Source organism: Chiloscyllium punctatum, chromosome 5, assembly GCF_047496795.1.
Source record: "Chiloscyllium punctatum isolate Juve2018m chromosome 5, sChiPun1.3, whole genome shotgun sequence".
Classification (NCBI taxonomy): domain Eukaryota; kingdom Metazoa; phylum Chordata; class Chondrichthyes; order Orectolobiformes; family Hemiscylliidae; genus Chiloscyllium; species Chiloscyllium punctatum.
This window is the reverse complement of record NC_092743.1, coordinates 93,361,649-93,388,257: the sequence shown is the minus strand read 5'-3', so window position 1 is coordinate 93,388,257 and position 26,609 is coordinate 93,361,649. Positions and strand designations below refer to the sequence as shown.

Genomic DNA, 26,609 nt, shown 5'->3' with positions numbered 1-26,609 from the left:
ATAATGCCCCATTGAATATTGGAAGGAACAACATGGAGAGCAATTATAATCTAAATTATGCGACTTTGATGGCATAGCAAAGGAATCATTCACAAATTCCTGAAGGCAAGACAGGTTGATAAGGCTATTAAGAAGGATATGGGGGACACTTGACTTTATAAGTGGGATATTGTATACAAAACAAAGAAGTAATGCAATAACTTTATATATATCATTGGAGTATTCCATTGTGAGCACCACACTTCTGGTCAAATGTCAGATCCTCAGAGTGGGTACAGAGAATGCTACCAGCAGGGATTATCCTTCTCAGAATAGAGAGAGTTAAGGGGAGATTCAGTAGTAAACATTCAAGATCATGAAAGGATTTGATAGATCAATTAGGATAGAAGCTGTTTCCTCTGGCTGGTGGGTCTGTCATCAGTTGTTGTAAATTTAAAACAATTGATAAGAGAGTTGGACAAAAAATGCGGAGAAGCTTTATTCCCACACTGCATATTTAAGGGAGGCTTTAAGGTTCATGCCCACTGGTAGGAGGACTGGAGAGAGTCCTGCACTGCCTCTTGTTGATGCATTAATGGGCAGCAGCAGCAGTCCATCCCCAGAATCGAGGACTCCAGAGAGATGGTGACAGCTGTCAGTCCTACACCCGCCTGAGACCTGGAATCATTGATTGAGACAGGCACAAAGACATGTCTAGTGTGGAGTGGGAAGGAGGAGGTATTCAGCAGGAAAGGGTGGGGGGATAGGTCACAGCAGAGGTGGGGGGGTGCCTTACTGATGATAATTTTCTCAAGGGACTTTCCAAAGAGACTGCAAACAACCTTGATAGATTATTTTTAATTAATTGTGGGCTGTGGGTGTTGCTGCCTGGACCAGCATTTGCTGCCTGTCTCTAGTTGCCTTTGAGAAGATGGTGGTAAGCTGCCTTCTTGGACTGTTGCAACCCATGTGCTGTGGATAGACACCCAACACCCTGTGGGAGGGAATTCTGGGATTTTGATCCAGCAACATTGAAGGAATGGCAATATATTTCTAAGTCAGAATGATGAGTGACTTGTAGGGGAATTTGCAAGTGGTGATTAACTTTCTTAAATGCAGATGTTAGCACTCACATCCACCTGCCTGATGAGAAATGTGAGGGGGTTGGGGGGGGAGGGGGGGTTAGGGGGAGGAGATTGGGGCATTGGGAATGGTTAGCTCCTTATTTTAAGTTGTCTGAACTCATGCCAAAGATGATTGCCCTTTTCAGGCCGGCCTCTTTATGATGTGGTGAAGTGGAAGGAACAGGAGGCCTCCTGCTCAATCATCGCTATTTTCTATCTCATTGTGACTTGCTCAATGTGCGGGGGGATGGTGAGGTGACAGGAGTGTTTATAGGAAACTAGCTTGTGCCTCCTTGATGCTTGTTCACTGGAATTCTTATCTGCTTTCTGATGGTGGGTACCTTCTGTATTTGTTCAGTAATAATCTCTCAGCTAGCAGCAATGTTCTGCATTTTTTCTTTTCGCCTTTTTCTGATTACAAAATGTGAAACAGCTGTTGAAATTTGACAGGTATTGCAACATACGTTTTGTTATGGGTGAGAGTTTTACACATAACAGTCACTCAGTTGAATCAAGAGTTTTAATTATGCATCAATAGATCTCCCTTGACAATCCTATTGATAATGCAAAAGAGATACTTCAGAGGAGCAGCTAGAGAATGAGGGTGTTAATAAGTGCCACTAGTATGTGACAAATGATGCTGGATTCTACAAAGTTCCTACATTTGTGTGGAAGGGAGTCTGGGCTGTGAAGACTATGAAGGGACATACTTGAAGCAGGTAAGCAAAATGTAAAATTAGAAGAGTAGTACTGGGACTCAATGGGGTAAAAACAATGACTGCAGATGCTGGAAACCAGATTCTGGATTAGTGGTGCTGGAAGAGCACAGCAGTTCAGGCAGCATCCAAGGAGCAGTGAAATCAGGATGAAGGGCTTTTGCCCAAAACGTTGATTTCGCTGCTCCTTGGATGCTGCCTGAACTGCTGTGCTCTTCCAGCACCACTAATCCAGAATATGGGACTCAATGGGCCAAGGAGTGACAGAAGAAGTTTAATTTAGACAAATGTGAGGCGCTGCATTTTGGAAAGGCAAATCAGGGCAGGACTTCTATACTTAATGGAGTTACTCACCACAGTATTCCTAGTCTCTGACCTCCTCTTGTAGCCACTGTGTTTATATGGTGAGTCAACTTGAGTTTCTGGTCAATGGCAAATCTCAAGATGTTGATGATTGGGGAATTCAGTGATGGTAGTACAAATGTGAGGTGCTGCATTTTGGAAAGGCAAATCAGGGCAGGACTTCTATACTTAATGGTAAGGTCCTGGTGAGTGTTGCTGAACAAAGGGACCTTGGAGCACAGGTTCATAGCTCCTTGAAAATAGAATTGCAGGTAGATAGGATAATGAAGAGGGCATTTGATATGTTTGCCTTCATTCGTCAGAGCATTGAGTATAGGACTTGGGAGGTCATGTTACGGCTGTACAGGACATTAGCTAGCCACTTTTGGAATACCGCATGCAATTCACATCTTCCTGCTATAGGAAGGATGTTGTGAAACTTGAAAGGGTTCAGAAAAGATTTACAAGGATGTTGCCAAGGTTGGAGGATTTGAGCTGTAGGGAGAGGCTGAATAGGCTGGGGCTACCTTCCCTGGAGCGTTGGAGACTGAGGGGTGACCTTATAGCGGTGTATAAAATCATGAGGGGCATGGATAGGATAAATAGACAAAGTCGTTTCCCCAGGGTGGAGAGTCCAAACTGGAGGGCACAGGTTTGAGGTGAGAGAGAAAGATTTAAAAGGGACCTAAGGGGCAACTTTTTCATGCAGAGGATTGTGCATGCATGGAATGAGCTGCCAGAAGAAGTGGTGGAGGCTGGTACAATTACAACATTTAAAAGGCTTCTGGATGGGTACATGAATCGAAAGAGTTTAGAGGGATATGGGCCAAATGCTGGCAAATGGGACTAGATTTATTTAGGCTATCTGTTCGGCATGGGTGAGTTGGACCAAAGAGTCTGTTTTCATGCTGTACATCTCTATGATTCTGCTGGCAAAAACTCAGCAGGTCTAACTGCATCTGTGGAGTGAAAATGTTTTGAAATGAATATGACTTGCTCAGAATCAACTTCACAATTGACTTGAAATATTAACTCAGTTTCTTTCTTCACAAACGCTGTCAAATTTTCTGATTTAAATAGACCATTTAGGACAGAGATGAGGAGAAACTTCTTCACCCAGAGAGTGGTGGCTGTGTGGAATGCTCTGCCCCAGAGGGCAGTGGAGGCCCAGTCTCTGGATTCATTTAAGAAAGAGTTGGATAGAGCTCTCAAGGATAGTGGAATCAAGGGTTATGGAGATAAGGCAGGAACAGGATACTGATTAAGGATGATCAGCCATGATCATATTGAATGGTGGTGCAGGCTCGAAGGGCAAAATGGCCTACTCCTGCACCTATTGTCTATTGTCTATTGTCTAAATTCAGAATTTCAGTATACTCAGCATTTTGCCTTTATTGTAATCTGCAAACATTAGATTTTGTAAAGTTGCATGATTGTTCCAGGAAGAGAAACGGAGAGTGCATAGTGGGTACATTGGCAGTAGGGGGAATTGTTGATGGAGTTTTTAAGGAGTTACTTTTGAGATTTAGGTTTGATAAGTTTTGAAAAATGCCTTGTGCAAATGGGACTACTTGCATATGGATGCTGATATTTGAGTCATTGGTGGAAAAATGGTTTTCTTTGAATTGTTGATATGTTGCAATGCCAGTGTTCTTTTGAGGTTATGGAGTAGAAGGCAGGGTTAGCCGAGCTTCACAACGTTCATGGGATTTATTGGTTGGAGCTTTAGCAATTACCAATGACCCTCTACTTGTGTTTGTACCTTCAGCTGCCTTGACCCTAACTCTGATATTTCCTCCCTAGGTCTTTGTTTCTCCCCCTTTAAGGTGCTCATTAAAATTTACTTCATTGACCAAACCTTTTCTCACCTTGTCTCCTTATCTGGCTCAACATCAAATGTTAATTTACTTAATTATGAAGTCTTTTGGCTTTACTTTATTCAAGGTCCTGTATAAATGCAAGCTGTTGTAACCCTAGAATTAATGAATAATGTTGCAATTCTTGGGTTGTAGAAGCTACAGTTTGGTTGCTTTAGTGAGTGAAAATTGCTATAAAGGTTGTGCTTGCTTTGACTGAGAACAATTCCTGTCTGATGGTGATTCAATATGAGCTCTGTGCAGCTGGGCTCTCGCCACTGTGGCCTCGTATCAGGGATTCAGGCACTCTTTCTGAATATTGATTTGCTACTTGCACGTCCACCAATCAGTTGCTGAAAATTTGACCAGCAATGGAAAGTGTGTTTGTAGTTAACTGCCATGAAAAATGCATCGAAAGAGAGAACTTAATAGATTCTAAAATTTATCGCTTTTATTTACAGGCTCTACTTAATGTTGATACATAGAGCTCCAGGCTGCCACATTTATTTTTGTTTAAAACAAGTGATTACTGTCATTTCTGGTCACTCATTATGAAGAGTGAAATCTATAAGGCTACTTCAAAAAACAAAGTGGCAAGGAGTATATGAAAGTTTGTAAGTTGTAAGAAATTTAAATGTTTTCCATCACCCTTCTCTTCTGAGCAATAATTGGTACAGCTCTGGCTTCTGTCGATTTTCATACTCTCTGTAAGACATAAGAATAACAGACCACTGATAGCCACACTTGCACATCTCTACTTCCTTAAGGCTTCATGATGGATCTAATGCAGACATTGATGTCAGCTTTATCTTACTGAATTCTGGCATCTCCAACATGCAAACTGGAGATCTGATAATGTGAAGTGATCAATACTGATTCCCTTGCGAGTCAATATTTGCATGGTGGTACAAAGTCAACATTGGGAAGCCCCACATCTCTATCTCATTTGGCATGACCCCATCCTCTACCTCATTGCTTGCCTCAACACTACCCACCTTCTACTGAACAGAGTTGTGGAACTGTGAAATAATGCATTAATCCAAACTGTTCCACCCCAAACGTTACTGTGACAGTTTACAAACATCGAACCATAGAACTCCTACAGTGTGAAAACAGGCCACTAGGCCCAACAAGTCCACACTGACCAATTCCCTTACCCTATTGAGTGACATTTCCCCGACTAATGCACCCAGCCTACACATCCCAGAACACTATGGGAAATTTAGCATGGTCAATTCACCTAACTGGCACATCTTTGGGTTGTGGAAGGAAACTGGAGCACCCAAAGGAAACCTACACAGACACAGGGAGAATGTGCAACTCCACAGAGACAATTGCATAAGGCTGGAATTGAACTCAGGTCCCTGGTGTTGTAAGGCAGCAGTGCTAACCACTGAGCCTTTCAAGATAATTGGAGTGGAGTGTTAAACATTTGTTTTCTAGTGTGTTTCAGTTTCACAAATACTTCTTTTGGGGTTTGCTTCTGTTTTACTTTTGCAAATTTTGTAAATGTACAGTTCAGTTATCTTGCATGCTTACCTTCCCACATACAAAACCTTTCTGTATTGATTTTCAAGTTTGGATAAATGGAAAATATGTAACATAAGGGAGGGAAATGCACAATTGTGCAGACAAAATTAAAGGGCTGAATCACAAAATCATACAACGTTGAAGGAAATCATTTGGACCATTGTGCAAGTGTCATGGTTATCTCAATTGGAACAGTTAATTCCAAACATTTACTTCACCCACTTCCATAAATGTTATGTTCTTTTTTATAAATATCTAGCCAATTTTCTTTTAAAGGACACAGACTGATAGTGTCTTGAGGTAAAGCTTTTCATGTCCTAAAGATACTCTGCATGAAAATAAATCCTGTAAGTTAATCCCTTTGTTATTCTACTGAGGAGTTTTAATCAATAGCCCACTGTGCAATGATTTATAACAATGTAATGTTTTGAAAAGATTTGATCTAACATTTTTTACAGTAATGTGTAAAGTGATGGAAGGTGTCATCAACAGTCTTATCAAACAGCTCCTGCTCAACAATAACCTGCTCACTCATTCACTGCCAGGCTGAATCATCATAGCATTGGCTTAAACATCGAGAATGGGGTTGAATTCCAGACATAAGATGAGAGTCATAGCTCTTGACATCAAGGCTGCATTCGACCAAGTGTGGCATCAAGAAGCACTAGCAAAACTGGAATCAGTGGGTATCGGGGGGAAACTCTCCAAAGGTTAGAGTCATACCTGGCACATAGGAAGATAGTTGTGGTTGTTGGAAGTCAGACATCTCAGCTCCAGAATATTTTGCAGGAGTTCCTCAGGGTGGTGTCCAAGGCCAAACATTTTCAGCTGCTTCATCAACGATCTTCTTTCCATAATAAGGTCAGCAATGGGGATGTTCGCCGATGATTACCCACACTGTTTAGTACTATTCACAACTCCTCAGACACTAAAGCAGCTCATGTTCAAATGCAACAAGATCTGGACAATATCCTGGCTTGGGCAAACATGTGGAAAGCAACATTGCTGCCACACAAAAGGCAGGCAATGACCATCTCCAATGAGAGACAATCCAATCACTGTTGCTTGACATCGATGGTGTTATCATCACTGAATCCCTTATTATCAACATACTTGGCATAATCATTGACCAGAAACTCAACTGGACTCACCATATAAATACAGTGATTACAAGAGCAGTTCAGAGGGTAGGAATATTGTAGTGAGTAACTCATTTCCTTACTCCCCAAAGCCTGTCCATCATCTACCAAGCGCAAGTCAGGATTTTGAAACAGCCTTTAGGCCATAAGGTATAGGTGTAGAACTACATCATTGAGTCTGATCCACCATTTGATCATGGCTAATATGTTTCTCAACCCTATTCACCTGCCTTCTACCCACATGGGTGCAGCTCCAACTATTCTCCAGAGGCATGACACCATCCAGGATAAAGCAGTCCACTTGATTGGCACCACATCCACAAATATTCATTCCCACACTCACCAATGCTCAGTAGCAGCAGAGTATGCTAGCTACAAAATGCATGCAGAAATTCACTAAAGATCCTTGGACATCATCTTCCAAACCCACAATTACTTCCATGTAGAAAGGCAAGGGCAGGAGATGTATGGGAACACCGCCATTTGGAAATTCACCTCCAAGCCACTCACCAACCTGACTTGGAAATATATCATAATTCCTTCAGTGTTGTTAAGTCAAAATCTTGGAACTACCTCTCTGATAGCATTATAGGTGGATCTATAGCACATGAAACTGCAGCAGTTCAAGAGGACAGCTCACCACCATCTTCTCAAAGGAAACGAGGGACAGGCAATAAATGCTGGCCCAGACAATGATACCCATGTCCCATGCTCCACAAGTGACTAGAAAAAAACTCCTGTACTTTAGTGACATCTGGACTGTCTATCAGTGATGCAACCGAACACTAGCGAGAAATCTCACTAAAAATATCTCTGCTGTGTTCTCTAGATTAAATGGGAGGGCAATCAAATAAATGTTAGTATCATTCTTAAGCTGGCTGCTTAAGGGAAAACTCCTGCAAACTCAACTGATGGACTGGACACTGTCTGGCTGGCTAAAAAACCGTTTCCCCATCAAGTCCTGTTCTTAACTCCCAAATGGTCAGCATTCCAGATGAGAGAAAGAAGGCACTTCAAAGGCACTCTGAAACTCTTCCTTTATTGCTACAACAGTAACATTAATGATTAGGAGGAACTTGTTACTAGACTCTTAAAAATAGCACCAACTTGTCCATCAAACTCTGTCTGGCTGCATTGAGGGGGAGGCATCAACAACAATGAAATATCCCAATAATGGAACATTCTCAGCTCTCTGAAGTAGAGAATTTCAGGAATGTACAACCCTCAGAGTGAAGAGGTTACTAAATGATTGATTCTTTATTCTAAATCTGTGCCCCCAAATTCTAGACTCCCCAGTTGAGCAAAACAGCTTCCAAACCCCAGCCACTTCCATTTAGAAGGACAAGACTAGCAGGTATATGGGAACACCATCAGCTGCAAGTTCCCCCTCAAGCCACTCACAATCCTGACTTGGAAATATATTGCCATTCCTTCACCATCGCTGGGCCAAAATACTGCAGTTCCCTTCCGAATTGGAATTATTGGTCAACCTACAGCAGGTGGACTGCAGTGGTTCACGAAGGCAGCTCACCACCACCTTCTCCAGAGCAACTAGGTATGGGCAACAAATGTTGGCGCAGCGAGTGATATCCACATTCCACAGATGAATAGGAGCAAAGAACATTAGTGCACCCAGGCATCCATAGTGGTTGATAAAGGGGACCAGCTTTCAACTGAACTGATCCTAGTTGATCAGTTGAGTAGCCAAGCTGGTTTCAATATAACTTTGTCGATTTTGCTAGCCCAGCGGATCCCACATGGGACCTCCTACATAAGATGAGTAACTCTTGTGATATATCAACAGGAACACTTTAAACTCTGGAGCCAGGTTAGTGGGGGGTGGGAAAGGAGGAGATTGTTGTTGGCTGTTGTAAGAGCAATGGGTGGAGTTTGGTAAGCTGGGAGTAAACGGAACGGAGTGATGGCATCGAAGAATAGGATATCTTGAAAGTATAATAATGAAAGGGGGGTTATCAATGAAAACATTTACTTCCCTTATTTTGTCAGAACATTATGATCTCTCTGCTGGCTTATTCACTCACTCGCAGTCCAATTCAAATCAATCAAACTCATGCTGGAAGCTCCCTGGACCAGCTTCCTCCAGCTTGCCCTCAAAAATACTGGGCAAAAAGGCACTGAAGCCAGTCTCTGATGATCAGCTACAAAGTGAATCCCAGAAATATATTTCCAGCAACACCAAACAACTTGTATTTAAATAGCTTCTTAATGTGGTAAGATGTTGCTGTAGACATTTGTGTTCAAAGAATTTGACACTAAGCCAACTTAGAAAATAAAGCAGTTGACCAAAAAGCTTATAAAGAGTAGTCTTAAAGGAGGAAATCAAAGTGAAGTGGCAGAGGAGTTTATGAAAGTAATTCTAGAGCTCAGGGCCTAGGCTGAAGGCACATTTGCCATTGGTAGTGGGAAGAAAATTAACAATGTGCAAAAGCTAGAGTTGAATGAGTGCAGTGATCTTGGACAGGTTAGAAATGGAGGTAATTAGAGAGATAGGGAACAATGATACATGGAGGCATTTGAAAACAAGGATAGGAATTTTAAAATTGAGGCCTTGACCAACTGAAAACCAATTAGCAAACTCAGGGTCGTTACACAAATGGGGCATGGTGTATGTCAGAATAGGGTAGCTGAATTTAAGATAATCTCTGTGGGACTGCAGGGTGGGAATCAGCTGGACAGGACAGTATTGAAACAGTCAGATTCAGAAGTACAAAGACATGGAAAAGGGTTTCCATGGGAGCAACTCAACCCATTATAAATTGCTCTATCCTCTTTGTAACTACTCAAGAAACCTAGAAGCTACTCACCCACTTCAACATTGTAAAGATTCCTAAGGTTACTCTGAAAAGCAATTGTGAAAAGTATTCAATCTTTTGTGAATCTGAAAGTGCATTTACTAATTCAAAACCTACACAATATATATATTTCTCTGGTACTTCAACAATTTATTTATTACCTTACAAATTTAGTGAAAGCTTACATGGTATTGATGTCCATATCATAAAGCCCTACCCATTAACACCTGGTGGGATCTGATACGATCTTCAAAGCTAGCTCTCAAAACTCATAAATCAAACAGATTTCAAACCAAACTGCTTATACTCAAAAGCTTTTGAGAAAAGAGATTGCACCAAAGCACGCGAAGCTTTAGATTAATGAATGCACACAAAACACAAGCTGCTGAAACAAATATTGGACTGAAGTTATTAGCGGATGGAATTTTTGAAATGTACTCAGAATCTTCACATGGAATGGGGATGGCCCGTGGTGTATTGTATTATTTCACTGAATTTTCCCACGCGAGATGAGACAAACTTGTTAGAAAGACAACACTGCTGTCATTGGAATGGGCTAACTGACACTCTAACCCTGACAAAAGGGACAGGGAATTGTATATTCAGCTGTGTAAACTCAATTAACATAGCTTCTCTTTTCAGACTTGAATGAAATGAGACTAGGTTCAAAGTGGAACAAGTTATTTGAAACTGAGGTGGCATTTTCTCATCTCTATTACTTTTTCGTAAATCAATTTGTCTTTTTTTTGACAGGGTGAGGATGGTGGAATGTAAAGGAAGTGATCCACCTGCTCCTGCTATCTCAACTCAACTATCTCAACTCCGTGAATGAAGCATGTCATGCAGTCATCCCTTGATTAGTCCCTGACCCATGGGCAGGCTGGCATGGGGTAAGTACAGTTAAGGAGTCAGATGCTTGGCTCAAAGGTCAGAGTGAGTGGAAGGGGCTTGTGTGGCACTGGGATCAGTACTGGGGCAGAGGGAAGCTGTTCTGGTGAAAAGGCTTCTTTTGCATCTTTCTGGGCTCAGTGTCCAGACCAATCAAATATTATGGTTGTGGAAAGGGCTTTAACTAAGTGGGGGGAGGGACTGGGAGAGAGGAAATGTAAGTTTACTAAGCAAAAGAATATTATAGCGTTACCGTGCATCTATTTGGATGATGGTATACAGCGTGGGACAGGAAGGGACAGAATGTACAAATGTAGAAAAACAGCAGTAAATAGGATCAAAGGGGAAAAGTATTTCAAAATGCAAAATTAATGGCTTTTCACTTGAGTGCTCATAGCATTCAGAACAAACTAAATGAACTAACAGCTCAAAAACAAGTTAGAGTATGATCTTAGAACCAGTGTGGTGACATGGTTCCACATTCAAAAGCTGGGAACTAAGTATTCAGGGGTCTGTGATTTTTATAAAGGACAACAGCAGGAAATGATTGTGGATCAGAAAAGGTAGAATCCTCATGGGTGGTCATAAGAATAAAGAGGAAGAAAACACTAGTGGGAATAGGGTCCCACATAGTAGCTGTATGATAAGGCTGAGAATTCATCAGGAGATAATGAGGAAATGTAAGAAAAGCAGGTTACCAATCATGGGTGACTTTCTTTTCATGTAAACTGGAAAAGTCAAATTGGCAGACGTAGGCATGAGGAAGATCTCAGACTGTATTTGGAGCAGTTTCCCTGAACAATGTATTGTTGATCCAACCAGAGATCAAGCTATTTTGAATATAGTGATGTGTAATGAAACAGGGTTAATAAATGATGTCAGAGGAAATGATCCCCTCAGAAACAATGACCATTAATGGTGAAATTTAGTATTCTGTTTGAGAGGGAAAACTATGGGTCAGAAACTACTATGCTAAAGCTAGAAATGGGAGAATTACAAAGGAGTGAGGGCAGAGCGATTGGAAGGGCTGAGGAAAGGAGCTTAGCAGCAAAGATAGTTGAGGAACAATGACAGGAATTTAATAAAATACTTGATGGCTCACAGCAACGATATTTCCCAATGAGAGAGAAGATTCCAGGAAGGTGATAAGCCAATCGTGGTTGGCCAGGGAAGTTAAGAATAACATGAGTTTGAAAGAAAAGAAAACCTGAAGTAAAAACTACCTTCCAAAAGATTTGTAAAATTTTAAAATCCAACAAAAAATGTCCAATAAACAAGAGAGAAAATAAACTTTAGGGTAAACTTACAAATAATATCAAGAGGGAAAGCAAACACTTCCTTAAATATGCAGGTATACAGGCTGATGGTATTATCAATGGACTCCTAACCTAGAGATCCAAAATGTTTTCCTGGGAACCCTGGATCAAATCCCATCATAGCTGGTAGTGGAATTTGAATTCAATAAAAATCTAAAATTAGGAGTCTAATGAGGAGCATGAAACCATTGCTGATTGTCAGGAATAAACCCATCTAGTTTTTATTCACTCATATCCTTTAGGGAAGGAAACTGCCTTTCTTACCTGCTCTGACGTACATGTGACTCCAGACCACAGTAATGTGGTTGACTCTTAACTGTACTCTGGGCAATCAGGGATGGACAATAAATGCTGCCTCATCGTGATGCTCTCATCCGATAAATGAATTGAAAAAAATATCGGAGAAGGATTGGATGAGATATATTTGGACTTTCAGAATGTGAAATAAAATATATGAGGAAAGTGAATATATTCTCACCAAGTTTGCAGATGACACAAAGATAGATGGGAAGGCAAGTGGTGAAGATGACAGAAATCATTTATTCCTTCCCCCTCTGCCCACCCCATCTTTAGCATATACACCATCCTATTCCTAGTTCTGAAGAAAGATCACTGGACACAAAATGTTAACTCTGTCTTCTCTGCACAGATGCTGCCAGGCCTGCTGAGCTTTTCCAGAGAAATTTTTGTTGTTGCCATGAAAAGTCTCTTGTTTTACTCACATGTTGTATGATACCTACATGTAGAGATGAATGGTTGCCTACAGTTATCCAGTCTGATGTAAAACAATGACACAGACACCAGAATCTGCAAAGATACGTGATATCACCAGCAGCTTTTCAGGAAAAAGACAGAGAAAGCAGTATAGACTGTTAAAAGCAATGAACTGAAAGTTCTCTCTCTCCCAATCGCCCTCAAGCTCAGAAACGAGCTGATGGGAAGCAATTTGGATAAACATCAAGGATTCTCAGAGAACCAGACATATACAGTTTCACTGTTACTAAGAAAACAAGTCAGCATTTAAACAGTTGGATTCTGGTCTTTTCATTCTCATGACCCGAGGGACTCATAAGATCAGTAACTGCATTTGCTTTTACCTTTCTGTCTGTACTAGACACATACCACCAAACCCTGTGACCCAACCGCACTCCACCACCCCCATTATTAATAAGCTGCACTTGGGTGTGTGTGTATGTCTGACTGCTTTTCATTATTTGTTTTAGGTTAGTAGGTAATAAAACTCCACTTTCATTCTCCCAAGAACACCTTGGAATCGGTTTTCCTTCAATTTTGATCTGGTTAACTAAGTTTAATTAAATTGTGATAGCTAAACGCTAATTCAAAATAAAAATTGTTGAAATTGACTGTGAGGCTGTTCAAATGAGGAAGGCCTCGTCATTGCAAATTTGAGGGCTCAGTCTGTAATGTTCCCACAGACCAATGACTGGAGCAGGGGAAACAAATAGATCCTTCAGAGGCGATTTAAAAATCAACTATCAAAAAGGATTTGTTTGGTCTTTAATATTAAAGGCTACTAACATAGTCACATTTGAGGTTAGTTATTTCAAAGAGCATGACTAAATGACTGATGAAAAACTAAAAGCTTTGACCTTGGAAGACTGTTTTATAGCAGAGGTTAGGTTTGGAATTCAACAGAGTAAATAGGGAAGAGAATTTCAGGCACAAGAGGAAGAGAGAGGCGGGAATAGGAAAGGGAAAAAGCAAGAGAATTTCAGCCAAGACAGGACAACAGAGAAAGGGAATTTGAACTGAGACAGCTCGAACTGAGATTGAAAGCAGCTCAAGTGATGGAACCTCACCCAGCTCAGACTAAAGGGCCAAAGTATTCAAGTTTGCTCATTTGATGCACACGTTTTATGAGGAAGAGATTTATGCCTCTTTATCTCTCTTTAACTGTCAAAGAGCAGGCTGACAGGGAGAGAATATGAGGTTTGCTGTCTCTTACTTGAGTAGAAAAGTGTGATCCTGAAACAGCACAGCAGGTCAGACAGCCTGACCTGCTTTGCTTTCCCAGTGACATACTTTTCAACTCTGACTCTCCAGCCTCTGCAGTCCTCACTGCCTCTTACATGAGGAAAACTCCACTGAACTATGAGCCAGCAAAAGGATTACTTAAGTGCCCAGTTAGTGCCAGAAGCATGTCGACACAAATTCCATAGCCCTTAAGTAATAGCCTGACCAGACTTGAGTAGAATATGAATGGCTTAAGAAGTTTACTTTTGACCAAAACCTTAATGAGGTAAATTTCCAAGAGAAGTTCAATAATTACAAAGAATTTTCAATTCAGCAGGGTTCAGAAAGGCAGTATTTCTGGCTGATGACTCTGGGTTAACATGCAAACTCATAAACCCGGGGAAGTTGGGCATAATAGCTATCACAGACTAGAGAGTGTTAAGGGAGCAGTAATATCTGGGAGACAGATAGAATTTTTAGATTTAGGTTCCCTACAGTATGGAAGCAAGTTCTTCAGCCCAACAAGTCTACACCGACCCTCTGAAGAGTAACCCGCCCTATATTTACCCCTGGGTAATACATCTAACACTATGGGCAATTTAGCAAGGCCAATCCACCTAATCTGCATATCTTTGGATTTTAGGGCGGAAACCGGAGCACCTGGAGGAAACCCATGCAGACACGGAGAGAATGTGCAAACTCCACACAGACAGTCGCCCGAGGCTGGAATCGAACCCGAATCCCTGGCGCTGTGAGGCAGCAGTGCTAACCACTGAGTCAAAAGATGGAGAGAAACTCTTGTTTCTCTTATTACTTTGTACCTAAATGTGTTTTGTACCTAGGTATCTTGGAACCTAAGATGGCACCATGTGTGGGAACATTAAACACTTTCCCCTGTACTTCTGCACTAAAATACAAGAAAATCTAAAGTCTAAATCTAAATCTAAACCAAGAACCAAAAAATGGTTGGAAAGCTTTCAAGGAGGCAGTAAAATGAAAACGTTTGAAGTAGCTCAGGATTTAAACAGGACAGAAGTCAAACCAGACATGTCAGAAACAGGGCCACCATCTCACCACACTATCATATCCAACATAAAGAAAGAAAGCTGGGTTTTGTTGGAGATAATATCTCAATCATAGGAACTCCTCAGGGTTTTTCTTATAATTTAATCAATTTTTCAAATCAACCTGTTCAGAGCAGATAAGACCTGAACCTAGGCCTTTTGGTCTAGGGGTAGTAACACTACCACTGCACCATAAGAGGGCCCCAGGATTTCCGCAGGGTAGTAACCTTGACTCAACCATCTTCAGTTACTTCATCAATGACCTTCCCTCATTATCAGGTCAGAACTGGGGATGTTCACTGATGATTGCACAATGTTCAGCACCAATCACTACTCATCTGGTAGTAAGGAATCCATGTCTAAATACATTAAAACCTGGATAACATTCATGCTTGGCAAGAAAGGCAAGTAAAATTCATGCAGTACAAGTACCTGATCACCATTACCAGAATCCAGCCATCCTCCCTTGACATTCAATAGATTCACCATCACTGAATTGCCCATTATCAATAGTCTTTTGGTTACTGTTGACCAAAAACTGACACTGACATATTATGTTTACAGGAGTAGGCCAGAGACTGGAAATTCTGCAAGTAACCTATATCCCAGCGCTTGTCTATCACCTCCAAAGTAGAAGTCAGGAGTGTGATGAAATACTCCCTACTTGCTGGATGACGGCAGCTCCAACACAAAAGTGGCACGGTGGTACAGTGGTTAGCACTGCTGCCTCACAGCGCCAGAGACCTGGGTTCAATTCCTGCCTCAGGCAACTGTCTGTGTGGGTTTCCTCCCACAGTCCAAAGATGTGCAGGTTAGGTGAATTGGCCATGCTAAATTGCCTGTATGTGTTAGGTGAAGGGATAAATGTAGGTGAATGGGTCTGGGTGGGTTGCTCTTCGGAGGGTCAGTGTGGACTTGTTGGGCCTAAGGGCCTGTTTCCACACTGTAAGCAATCTAATCTAATCTTGACAACATCCAGGACAAAGTAACCCCCTTTGATTGGCCCCACATTCACTCTCTCCATGACCAACACTTAGTAGTACAGTGTGCACTATCTACAAGATCTACTGCAGAAATTTACCAAAACACCTCATAGAGCACCTTTCGAATCCATGACCTTGAGGACCTAGAAGGACACCACCATCTGCAAGTTCAACTCCAAGCTACAGGCCACTCTGACTTGGAAATATATCGCCAGTCCTTCACTGTTGCTGGGTCAAGCTCATAGATTTCCTTTCTAATAGCACTGTGGGTATACATACCATGCACTGTAGTAATTAACAAAGGCAGGTCACCACAATTTTCTCAATACAATTAGTGATGGGCAATTGATGTTCACCCAGTCAGTGATGCCTAAATCCCAGGCGGCACGGTGGCACAGTGATTAGCACTGCTGCTTCACAGCGCCAGAGACCCGGGTTCAATTCCTGCCTCAGGCAACTAACTGTGTGGAGTTTGCACATTCTCCCCGTGTCTGCGTGGGTTTCCTCCGGGTGTTCCGGTTTCCTCCCACAGTCCAAAAATGTGCAGGTTAGGTGAATTGGCCATGCTAAATTGCCTGTAGTGTTAGATGTAGGGGTAAATGTAGGGGAAGGGGTATGGGTGGGTGCACTTCGGCGGGTCGGTGTGGACTTGTTGGGCCGAAGGGCCTGTTTCCACACTGTAAGTAATCTAATCTAATCTAATCCCATGAGCAGGAGAGTCTCTAGAAGTGCAGGGTTTGTGGATTATATTGGTGAAGTGTCATAGGAAAATTTGCATTGTTTAACTGATTCTGATCTGTGCCCACCTGAAATGAACAATTAATAACTGCTTTGCTGCAATTGGATTCTGGTCCTAGATTTTTAATTTTAAAAACTGAAAATTGAGTTTGGTTAAAAATAGATGCTTAGTTGACTTTGCTTCTCACAGCAGGCTGCATTGAAGTGAATGCTGCCATTTATATGTAATTCAATAGTTTCTTTAGCAACTTTTCTTACAGTGTGGTCAGTTACTTATTCAGACACAGTGTACAGTGGTTATGTAAGTTCCACACTCTCAGCAGAGAATTCAAATAATTTTTGAATCTTTAATCACAAAAATGAATCAATCACACTAGCTACTGCATTAAGTTAATAAATTGATATAGCAACTTACCAAGCTCTGAACTATTTTCTACTGCTGTAAATGTATCAAATACAATTTCTACATAGAGTCATAGAGATGTACAGCATGGAAACAGGCCCTTTGGTCCAACCCGTCCATGACAACCAGATATCCCAATCCAATCTAGTCCCACCTGCCAGCAGCTGGCCCATATCCCTCCAAACCTTTCCTATTCACATATGCGTCCAGATGCCTTTTAAATGTTCCAATTGTACTAGCTTCCACCACTTCCTCTGGTAGCCCATTCCACACACACACCCCACCCTCTTTTCCATGCCCCTCGTGATTTTATGAACCTCTACAATCTTACTAACTATACCTCTTAAGCTCACATCCAAATCATTTATATAAATAACAAAAAGTAGTGGACCCAGCACCGATCCTTGTGACACTCCACTGGTCACAGGCCTCCAGTCTGAAAAACAACCCTCCACCACCACCCTCTATCTTTATACGATTAAAGTATGTTTGATAAACATCTCTCACCAAGGTTAGCCTCAGTTAAATTAAAAGAGCTAGATTGTAAACTCATTAGAAATTAACAGTTAGGGGATGGTGAGTGGTCAATCTGAATGTAAGCAGGAACCCCAGAAGTAAGTGCAAAGTCTGTCACTGGCTTTTTAACCCAGGCACTGGATCAATCACACATTACCCAATGATTTCCACATTTTCTGACCAAATAATATCAGCAGACATGGTGATCACTGACAGACTTGATGTAATTTCAACTCCACTGTTAGAAACTACTCCAAACTTGTAAGTTGAAGCTATTAGATATAGGAAGGGGACGTGATGGCCTACTGGTATTGTCATTGAGTTGTTAATCCAGAGACCTAGTAATTGGGGACCTAGGTTTGAAATCCACCATGGCAGATAGTAGAATTAAAATTCCTCAAAAACTTTGGAATTAGAGTCTAATGATGACCATGAATCCATTGACAATGAAAAACCCATCTGGTTCACTAATATCCTTTAGGGAAGGAAAATACCATCCTTACCTGGTCTGGCCTACATGTTACTCCAGACCCATAGCAATGCAGTTGACTCTTAATTGTCCTCTGGGCAAATAGGGATGGGCAATAAATGCTGGCCTAGCCAGTGACACCCTTATCCCTGATTGAATTAAAAAATGGTGCAAGGAACATATCTGGCCGTGATGAATAAAACTGTATCCTGTTTCACCAACACCTTCCTGGAGTTGCTGCTTGGGAATTGTAAGTGCCGTGAAATATATTGGTCCCTAGTGGTGGGAGGAGGAAGTTGGCTGGCATGTAGAACTCCAATGTAATTGGAGATGAAAAAGGCATCAGCAGTAGGAATGATGCCTGGATATACTGCAAGAAATGGATCAATGACTTCAGAAGTGTGGTCAAGATAGGGATAACAGTACATTTACCTGTATCCTGATGTGTGGGTCAAACCAGCACCTTCACTCTGCTTAATAACCCACATCACTTCTCACACCAATTTACCTTATAGGTATGTCCACCCCAGTCTGTGATTCCACATCTTTCAAGCTGCTCATTCAATGCTGACACTCACCCTCATTCTTCTGAAGTATTATGTCTCATTCTTTTGGTCACTTGCAATAGATGTTCTCCATCCCGTTGTGTAATGCATGCAACAGTTCTCACTTATGAATCTCTTACTTCTTTCTCCTTGCAGAAGGCAGCAAAGGATAGAAGGAAGAGGGAGTAAATCCTCCACTAAACTCAACTGGGGCACAGGAACAGGGTACAAGAAGCCAGTGGATTATCTGTGTAGCCACACATTGGAGATTAACCCTTACAATCCAAAACTCCACACCAACAACCACTCAGTGATGTAAACACAACCTTCTAACATAAAACATAGTCATCATGTTTTGCATAACATACAGCTATAGCAACAGGATAAAGTTGGATGACAGTAGTTCAGTCTTATGGGAAATTAAAGATATTCAGCATCACTTCTTGAAATTCAGTGATAATCTGAGGACTCAGAAACTAAAATAATCTTTTATTCCCCTATCAAAAGATACTACAGTTGTTCCTAAAAGTGTAATGTCCTGAGTCAATGGGAATTACGAAGAAACAGAAAGCAGCAGAACCTTGTGTAAGAGAAAGCCTCAGGTACAGCATAATCTCCACAATAGACAAAACATACCGGTTTTCCAAAAAGCTAAATTCTTCCCTGACCTAACCGGACAAGGAATATGAATATCTTCTCCGATAAGTAAAGTGCTTATTCTACAATAGCAGACAAGATCTGTGAACAATACTCCTGCAATATGTCAGTAATTACTACCCAACACAGGCCAATGACTAACTGGATCATGGAATCTCACCTTTAAAATATGGTCCACTTCTGACACTGTATGTAAAATCATAGATGTATTCACATTCTCATACAACCACACAACACTGCTCAAATATGTTCAAAAACATTCAAGTGGGAGACAGACAATAAAGTTAAAATATAATAATATCACAGTTAAGAACTAATGAATATTAAATAAACACAATGGCAAACTTATATTGGAGTAATTACTTGAACCATTGTACAGAATTTAATGTCCTTTATTTGATGTGTATTTGAAAGTGGGTTAGGAAGCGTGGAAGCGTGCAGGAAGGAGTATGGTGAGGAAATTGCCTTCTTCCCACCTCTTTCCCAGCCAAGTGCATTTTAGGAAGGTTCTTGGATGACCTTCCTGTCCTGCTACCAATTGAGGCTGTTATGGATCTTGTCCCACAGCTGCTGGTATTGAAGCAGTTGTGAGCAGAGCAATTGCCATGCAGGAAACTCTCAAAGTGAACCTGATGAGGGAGTGGAATGTGACTCCCCCATTGTCCAACACTCGTTAGTGCCTGATTGGGGAAGAGCAAAGTGGTGCCTGCTGACAGCCCCCAATCTCACCCTTGCTGCCAACAACCAACAAAGAGGACACAATGGCCTAATGGTATTACCACTAGATTATTAATCTAGAGACCCAGGTAATGTCCTGTGCACCTGCATTCAAATTCCACTAGTGAAATTTGAATTTAATTCAAATCTGGAATTAAGAGTCCAATCATGACTGTGAAACTGTTGTTGATTGTTGGAAAAACCCATCTGTTTCACTGATGTCCTTTAGGAAAAGAGAATGCCATCCTTACCTAGCCTGGCCTAGGTGAGTGACTCCAGACCAACAGTCACTGTGGTTGATTCTTAAACTGCCCTCTGGGCAATTAGGGTTGGGCAATTAATGCTCATCCTGTGAATGAATTAAAAAAAGACATTCACCTGTTTCTGTCATGACCCCCACCCCTCCAATCCTCGTGTCTGACCTTCACTGACCTATGGCCCAGAGTCCCTTTTGCTCCTTAGATACAGTCTGGTATTGGCTCCAATGGACAGCTGCAGGACTTCGTTTGGCTGACAGCTCTCAGGGAGAAAGTGAGGACTGCAGATGCTGGAGATCAGAGCTGAAAATGTGTTGCTGGAAAAGCGCAGCAGGTCAGGCAGCATCCAAGGAACAAGAGAATCGACGTTTCGGGCATCAGCCCTTCTTCAGGAATGAGGAAAGTGTGTCCAGCAGGCTAAGATAACAGGTAGGGAGGAGGGACTTGGGGGAGGGGCGTTGGGAATGCGATAGGTGGAGGGAGGTCAAGGTGAGGGTGGTAGGCCGGAGTGGGGTGGGGGCGAAGAGGTCAGGAAGAAGATTGCAGGTTAGGAAGGCGGTGCTGAGTTCGAGGGATTTGACTGAGACAAGGTGGGGGGAAGGGAAATGAGGAAACTGGAGAAATCTGAGTTCATCCCTTATGGTTGGACGGTTCCTAGGCGGAAGATGAGGCGCTCTTCCTCCAACCGTCATGTTGCCATGGTCTGGCGATGGAGGAGTCCAAGGACCTGCATGTCCTTGGTGGAGTGGGAGGGGGAGCAATTATTAGCAGGTAGAATAAAGGAGAACCGTAAAGCTTTCAATAGGTATGTGAAGAATAAAAGAATGACTGGGGTATGAATAGGGCCAGCCAAAGACAGAAGTGGGAAGCTGAGCGTGGAACCTGTGGAGATTGGAGAGGTGCTAAACAAACATTTCTCATTGGTCTTCACTCAGGAAAAGGAGAATATTGTAGAGGAGAAGAATGAAATACAAGAGGAGATAGTGTAGCGTTTGGCTTTGATATTTGAGTCATCATTGTCTACGGGTTTAGTACCAGAGGACTGGAGGATTGCAAATGTTGTGCCCTTGTTCAAGAAGGGCAGTAGAGAAGGCCCGGGTAATTATAGACCAGTGAGCCTTACGTCTGTTGTAGGAAAGGTTTTGGAAAGGATTATAAAAGATAGGATTTATAATAATCTAGCAAGCAACAATTTGATTTCAGATAGTCAACATTGTTTTGTCAAGGGCAGGTCATGTCTCACAAACCTTATTGAATCTTTTGAGAAGGTGATCAAGCATGTAGATGAGAGTAAGGTAGTTGACATGGTGTACGTAAACTTCATTAAAGCCTTTTCTAAGGTTCCACATGGTAGGCTGTTGGAGAAAATGCAAAGGCATGGGATTGAGGGTGATTTAGCAGTTTGGATTAGAAACTGGCTTTCTGAAAGAAGGCAGCAAGTGGTGGTTGATGGAAAATATTCAGTCTGGAGTCTAGTTACTAGTGGAATGCCACAAGGATCTGTTTGGGGCCACTGCTGTTTGTCATTTTTATAAATGACTTTGACGCAGGCATAGGTGGATGGGTCAGTGAGTTTGCAGATGACACTAAAGTCAGTGGAGTAGTGGACAGTGTGGAAGAATGTTACAGGTTGCAGGGGACTTGGATAAACTGCAGAATTGGGCTGAGAGGTGGCAAATGGAGTTCAATGCAGCTTAATATGAGGTGATTCACTTTGACAAGAATAACAGGAAGGCAGAATACTGGGTTAATAGAAAGATTCTTGGTAGCGTGGATGTGCAGAGGGATCTTGGAGTCCAATACATACGTCCCTGAAAGTTGCCACTCAGGTTGATAGTGCTGTTAAGAAGGCATACGCTGTGTTTCATTGATAGAGGGATTGAGTTCCGGAGCTGCAATGTCATGCTGCAACTGTCCATGTCATACTGGAGTTTGCACATTCTCCCTGTGTCTGCGTGGGTTTCCTCCGGGTGCTCCGGTTTCCTCCCACAGTCCAAAGAAGTGCAGGTCAGGTGAATTGACCATGCTAAATTGCTCATAGTGTTAGGTGCATTATTCAGAGGGAAATGGGTCTAGGTGGGTTACTCTTTGGAGGGTGGGTGTGGACTGGTTGGGCTGAAGGGCATGTTTCCACACTGTAGGGAATCTAATCTGATAAAAAAAAACTATACAAAATGTTAGTGTGGCCGCACTTGGAATATTGTGTCCAGTTCTGGTCACCCCATTACAGGAAGGATGTGGAAGCATTGGAAAAGGTGCAGAGGAGATTTACCAGGATGTTGCCTGGTCTGGAGGGAAGGTCTTATGAGGAAAGGCTGAGAGACTTGGCTCTGTTCTCATTGGAGAGAAGACGGCTAAGAGGGGATTTAATAGAGACATACAAGATGATCAGAGGATTAATAGGGTAGACAGTGAAAGTCTTTTTCCTAGAATGATGATGTCAGCTTGTATGAGGGGGCATAACTACAAATTGAGGGGTGATAGACTTAAGACAGAATTCAGAGGCAGGTTGTTTACTTACAGAGTAGTAAGGGCGTGGAATGCCCTACCTGCCAATGTAGTTAACTTAGCCACATTAGGGAGATTTAAACAATCCTTTGATAAGCACATGGATGATGATGGGATAGTGTAGGGGGATGAGCTTAGAATGGTTCACAGGTTGGCACAACATCGAAGGCTGAAGGGCCTCTCCTGCGCTGTATTATTCTATGTTCTATGTTGTTACATCTACTGGCTGAGGCTTGCATCTTATTCCTGTCTGAGGCCTTACATTCTTACTTCACCCTGCACTGTCCTTTCCTAAGCCTTTCTTAATTGCTTTCAAGCAAGTCTTCCCTCCAGTCTTGGTCTTCCAGTTGCTTTGTTTTATACTCCAATCTTTTGCCTCCACTTTCTGGAGTTAATACCCTACCGATACCATTTTGACACTCCTGGCGCAAAAAATATGTTTTGCAATTGGAACAATAATTGTACTTTATTTTACTTTAATATAATGTTTTGTAATGCATGAAAATTGGGTCTAACCCGCAGCACACTACAATGATTTGACTTTCGTTCACAGCAAGATTTTGCCTTTTGAGAGATGACCGATATTGTCAGCTTTAGATCCAGTACAATTATGGATATATAAAGAAACTGCAATGTCCTTACAAGAGTTGCAAAAGTAAATATAGCTCTTCAATTTGCTACCTCTGATAAGAAAACCTAGGTACACCACTCATCCAGCTATCTCAAAAGTTCTTTCTCCTTATATTAAATCCTTCATTACCCTTTACAAAGGGGCACACTAAATTATCTCTGATTCTAATTTCAAATATTTTTAAAAATTCAGTCACAGGATGTAGGCGTCACTGACTGATTTATTGCCCATCCCTAGTTATCCTTGAGAAGATGGTGGTGAGTTACCTACTCACTACTTGAACCACCTAAATCCATGAGCTGCAGTTAGATCCAGAATGGTGTTAGGAAATGGAATTTCAGGATTTTTATTCAGCAAGCTGAAGGGCCGATAATATTTTCCCAGATCGGGATGGTAAGTCGCTTGGATTGGAACTTGCAGATGGTGGTGTGCTTATCTATTTGTAGCCCTTGTCCTTCTGGAAGAAAGAAGCTGTGAGTTTGGAAGGTGCTGTTTAAAGAGTCTTGGTGAATTTCTACAAATATAAAATGCCCTGAAAGCCACAATCTTTGGAAGACATCTTCCCAAGGATAAATAGAGTGGGCTTTAAATGCTAGCCTTGCCACACACATCCACATCCCACAAATTAACTTATTGAAAATAAAGTAGCAAGTCAAATTAATTCGTAGTTTTCCCCACTCTGTTCCTATTTAGAAGCACGAGTTAAATTTGAGCCCTTGCACGTTCAACAAGGTTCCCCATGGGAGACTGATTAGCAAGGTTAGATCTCATGGAATACAGAGAGAACTAGCCACTTGGATACAGAACTGGCTCAAAGGTAGAAGACAGAGGGTGGTGGTGGTGGAGGGTTGTTTTCAGACTGGAGGCCTGTGACCAGTGGAGTGCCACAAGGATCAGTGCTGGGTCCTCTACATTTTGTCATTTACATAAATGATTTGGATGTGCGCAGAAGAGGTACAGTTAGTAAGTTTGCAGATGACACCAAAATTGGAGGTGTAGTGGACAGCGAAGAGGGTTACCTCAGATTACAACAGGATCTGGACCAGATGGGCCAATGGGTTGATACGTGGCAGATGGAGTTTAATTCAGATAAATGCAAGGTGCTGCATTTTGGGAAAGCAAATCTTAGCAGGATTAGTACACTTAATGGTAAGGTCCTAGGGAGTGTTGCTGAACAAAGAGACCTTGGAGTGCAGGTTCATAGCTCCTTGAAAGTGAAGTCGCAAGCAGATAGGATAGTGAAGAAGGAGTTTGGTATGCTTTCCTTTATTGGTTAGAGTATTGAGTACAGGAGTTGGGAGGTCATGTTGTGGCTGTACAGGACATTGGTTAGGCCACTGTTGGAATATTGCGTGCAATTCTGGTCTCCTTCCTATCAGAAAGATGTTGTGAAACTTGAACGGGTTCAAAAAAGGTTTACAAGGATGTTGCCAGAGTTGAAGGATTTGAGCTATAGGGAGAGGCTGAACAGGTTGGGGCTGTTTTCCCTGGAGCGTTGGAGGCTGAGGGGTGACCTTATAGAGGTTTATAAAATGATGAGGGGCATGGATAGAGTAAATAGGCAAAGTCTTTTCCCTGGGGTCGGGGAGTCCAGAACTAGAGGACATAGGTTTAGGGTGAGAAGGGAAAGATATAAAAGAGACCTAAGGGGCAACTTTTTCATGCAGAGGGTGTTACGTGTATGGAATGAGCTGCCAGAGGATGTGGTGGAGGCTGGTACAATTGCAACATTTAAGAGGCATTTGGATGGGTATATGAATAGGCAGGGTTTGGAGAGATATGGGTGCTGGCAGGTGGGACTAGATTGGGTTGGGATATCTGATCGGCATGGACGGGTTGGACCGAAGGGTCTGTTTCCATGCTGTACATCTCTATGACTCTATGACTCTATGACACTGAATATTTAATTTTTTTTGCATGCATTCCTCCTTTTCGGTCTTAAAAGTATTCACTCTTATGTTTGGATTAAGTTGCTTTATATCTTACTTATGTCAGAGTAATGTGGAGATCTAAATTCAATGTTTATTTACTTAAGTCATCTCAGAACTCTTTGAGCTTTCAAATATAACTGGGTCAAAGCAAGGAGCAGGACACCTCATGTCTGCCTGCAATTTTCAATCAGAGTCAGAAATTAGTCACTCGATTCAGGCGCTCCACCACAAGCTTAAGCAATCAAGTACTGTACAAGGATCATTGATCAGAGCAGCTGAATAAAACACCACCTTCACTGCTTCCTGGAGGATAATGATGTGTTAAGTGAGAATTCTCTGGTATTTGTTTCTTGTCTTGACTGATCTGCAAGTGAGAGCCCCCAGTTACTGTGAAGATGGATGAATCAGTTCCCTGTGTTTACTCAACTGCTCCTTAGTTAATCACAACAACATTGATTTCAAAAGAGTCCTTTCTCACACCAGTGCCTCTTTCCAACCCAACTTCATTTTGTTTTATATGGAACCGATTTAACCAGGCTTTCTTGCATTAGGAAAGAGTGAGATTATTTGATACAAGAATATGAATGAAGAAACACTACACACATACACACAGACTGGAAATGTGAGTTGAGCACAAAAGGTTAAAAGGTAAACAAAAAGGAATTTACTAATCACTCTTGGCTTGTCTGTAACAAACATGTTGTTAAACACTGTGGTTGTTAATGTCGATGTTTCTGCTAAAGCTGACTTTGACAGTAGAGTGGTTGTTTGGAGATATTAGAATCTGCATTTTGCTGCAAGGAGCTTTTCCAGTTTCTGTCAACAGTGACTTTGCAGATACTTGTTTTCAGCAATCGTTATTGCTTTTTACCAGCACATGCAGGGATCTCCAGCCTCCATTCTCAGCTTTACTCTTTGCAGCATTCGGTAACATAGTGAAACTTGACCCAGAAGCTAACACATCAGCACACTAGCTCTCTAGCTCACCAGCTCCAGAGGTTGCAGTTGGTTTTTAACCTGCTTTCTTGTGTACTTCTGTAAGGGGAAAACACAAGTGTACCTTCCACCCAGAAATGCAATTCATTCAACTCATATCGTGTCTGCAGGACACACCACATAGGAGATCATCGTTCAGTTTTATTTGAGTAGCATCTTTCCCTTTGATAAGACGTTGTCTGAAATTCCCTTGACATCTTCAGGTATTAAATTTCATGATTCCTCTTGCAACTAACCCACAGAGATCTTAGTTAAAAATCACACAACACCAGGTTATAGTCCAACAGGTTTAATTGGAAGCACACTAGCTTTCAGAGCGCCACTCCTTCATCAGGTGGTTGTGGAGGATACAATTGTAAGGCACAGAGTTTATAGCAAAAATTTACAGTGTAATGTAACTGAAATTATACATTGAAAAATACCTTGATTGTCTGTTGAGTCTTTCATCTGCTCGAATACCATGATAGTTTCACTTCTTTCATGTGTAAATCACAAAATTTTTTAAAAGTTGCATTCT

At 41.8% G+C, this 26,609-nt stretch overlaps 1 long non-coding RNA gene across 1 annotated transcript in view; it reads left to right on the top strand.

Moving 5' to 3' along the window:
- The first annotated feature begins 1,753 nt into the window (after nt 1–1,753).
- LOC140476758 (uncharacterized) overlaps nt 1,754–26,609 on the top strand; it is a 44,468-nt gene continuing 19,612 nt past the window's right edge. The window contains exons 1-2 of the long non-coding RNA XR_011960595.1: nt 1,754–1,822; nt 10,253–10,389. This is a non-coding gene — a long non-coding RNA (uncharacterized lncRNA). The remainder of the gene's footprint in view (nt 1,823–10,252; nt 10,390–26,609) is intronic.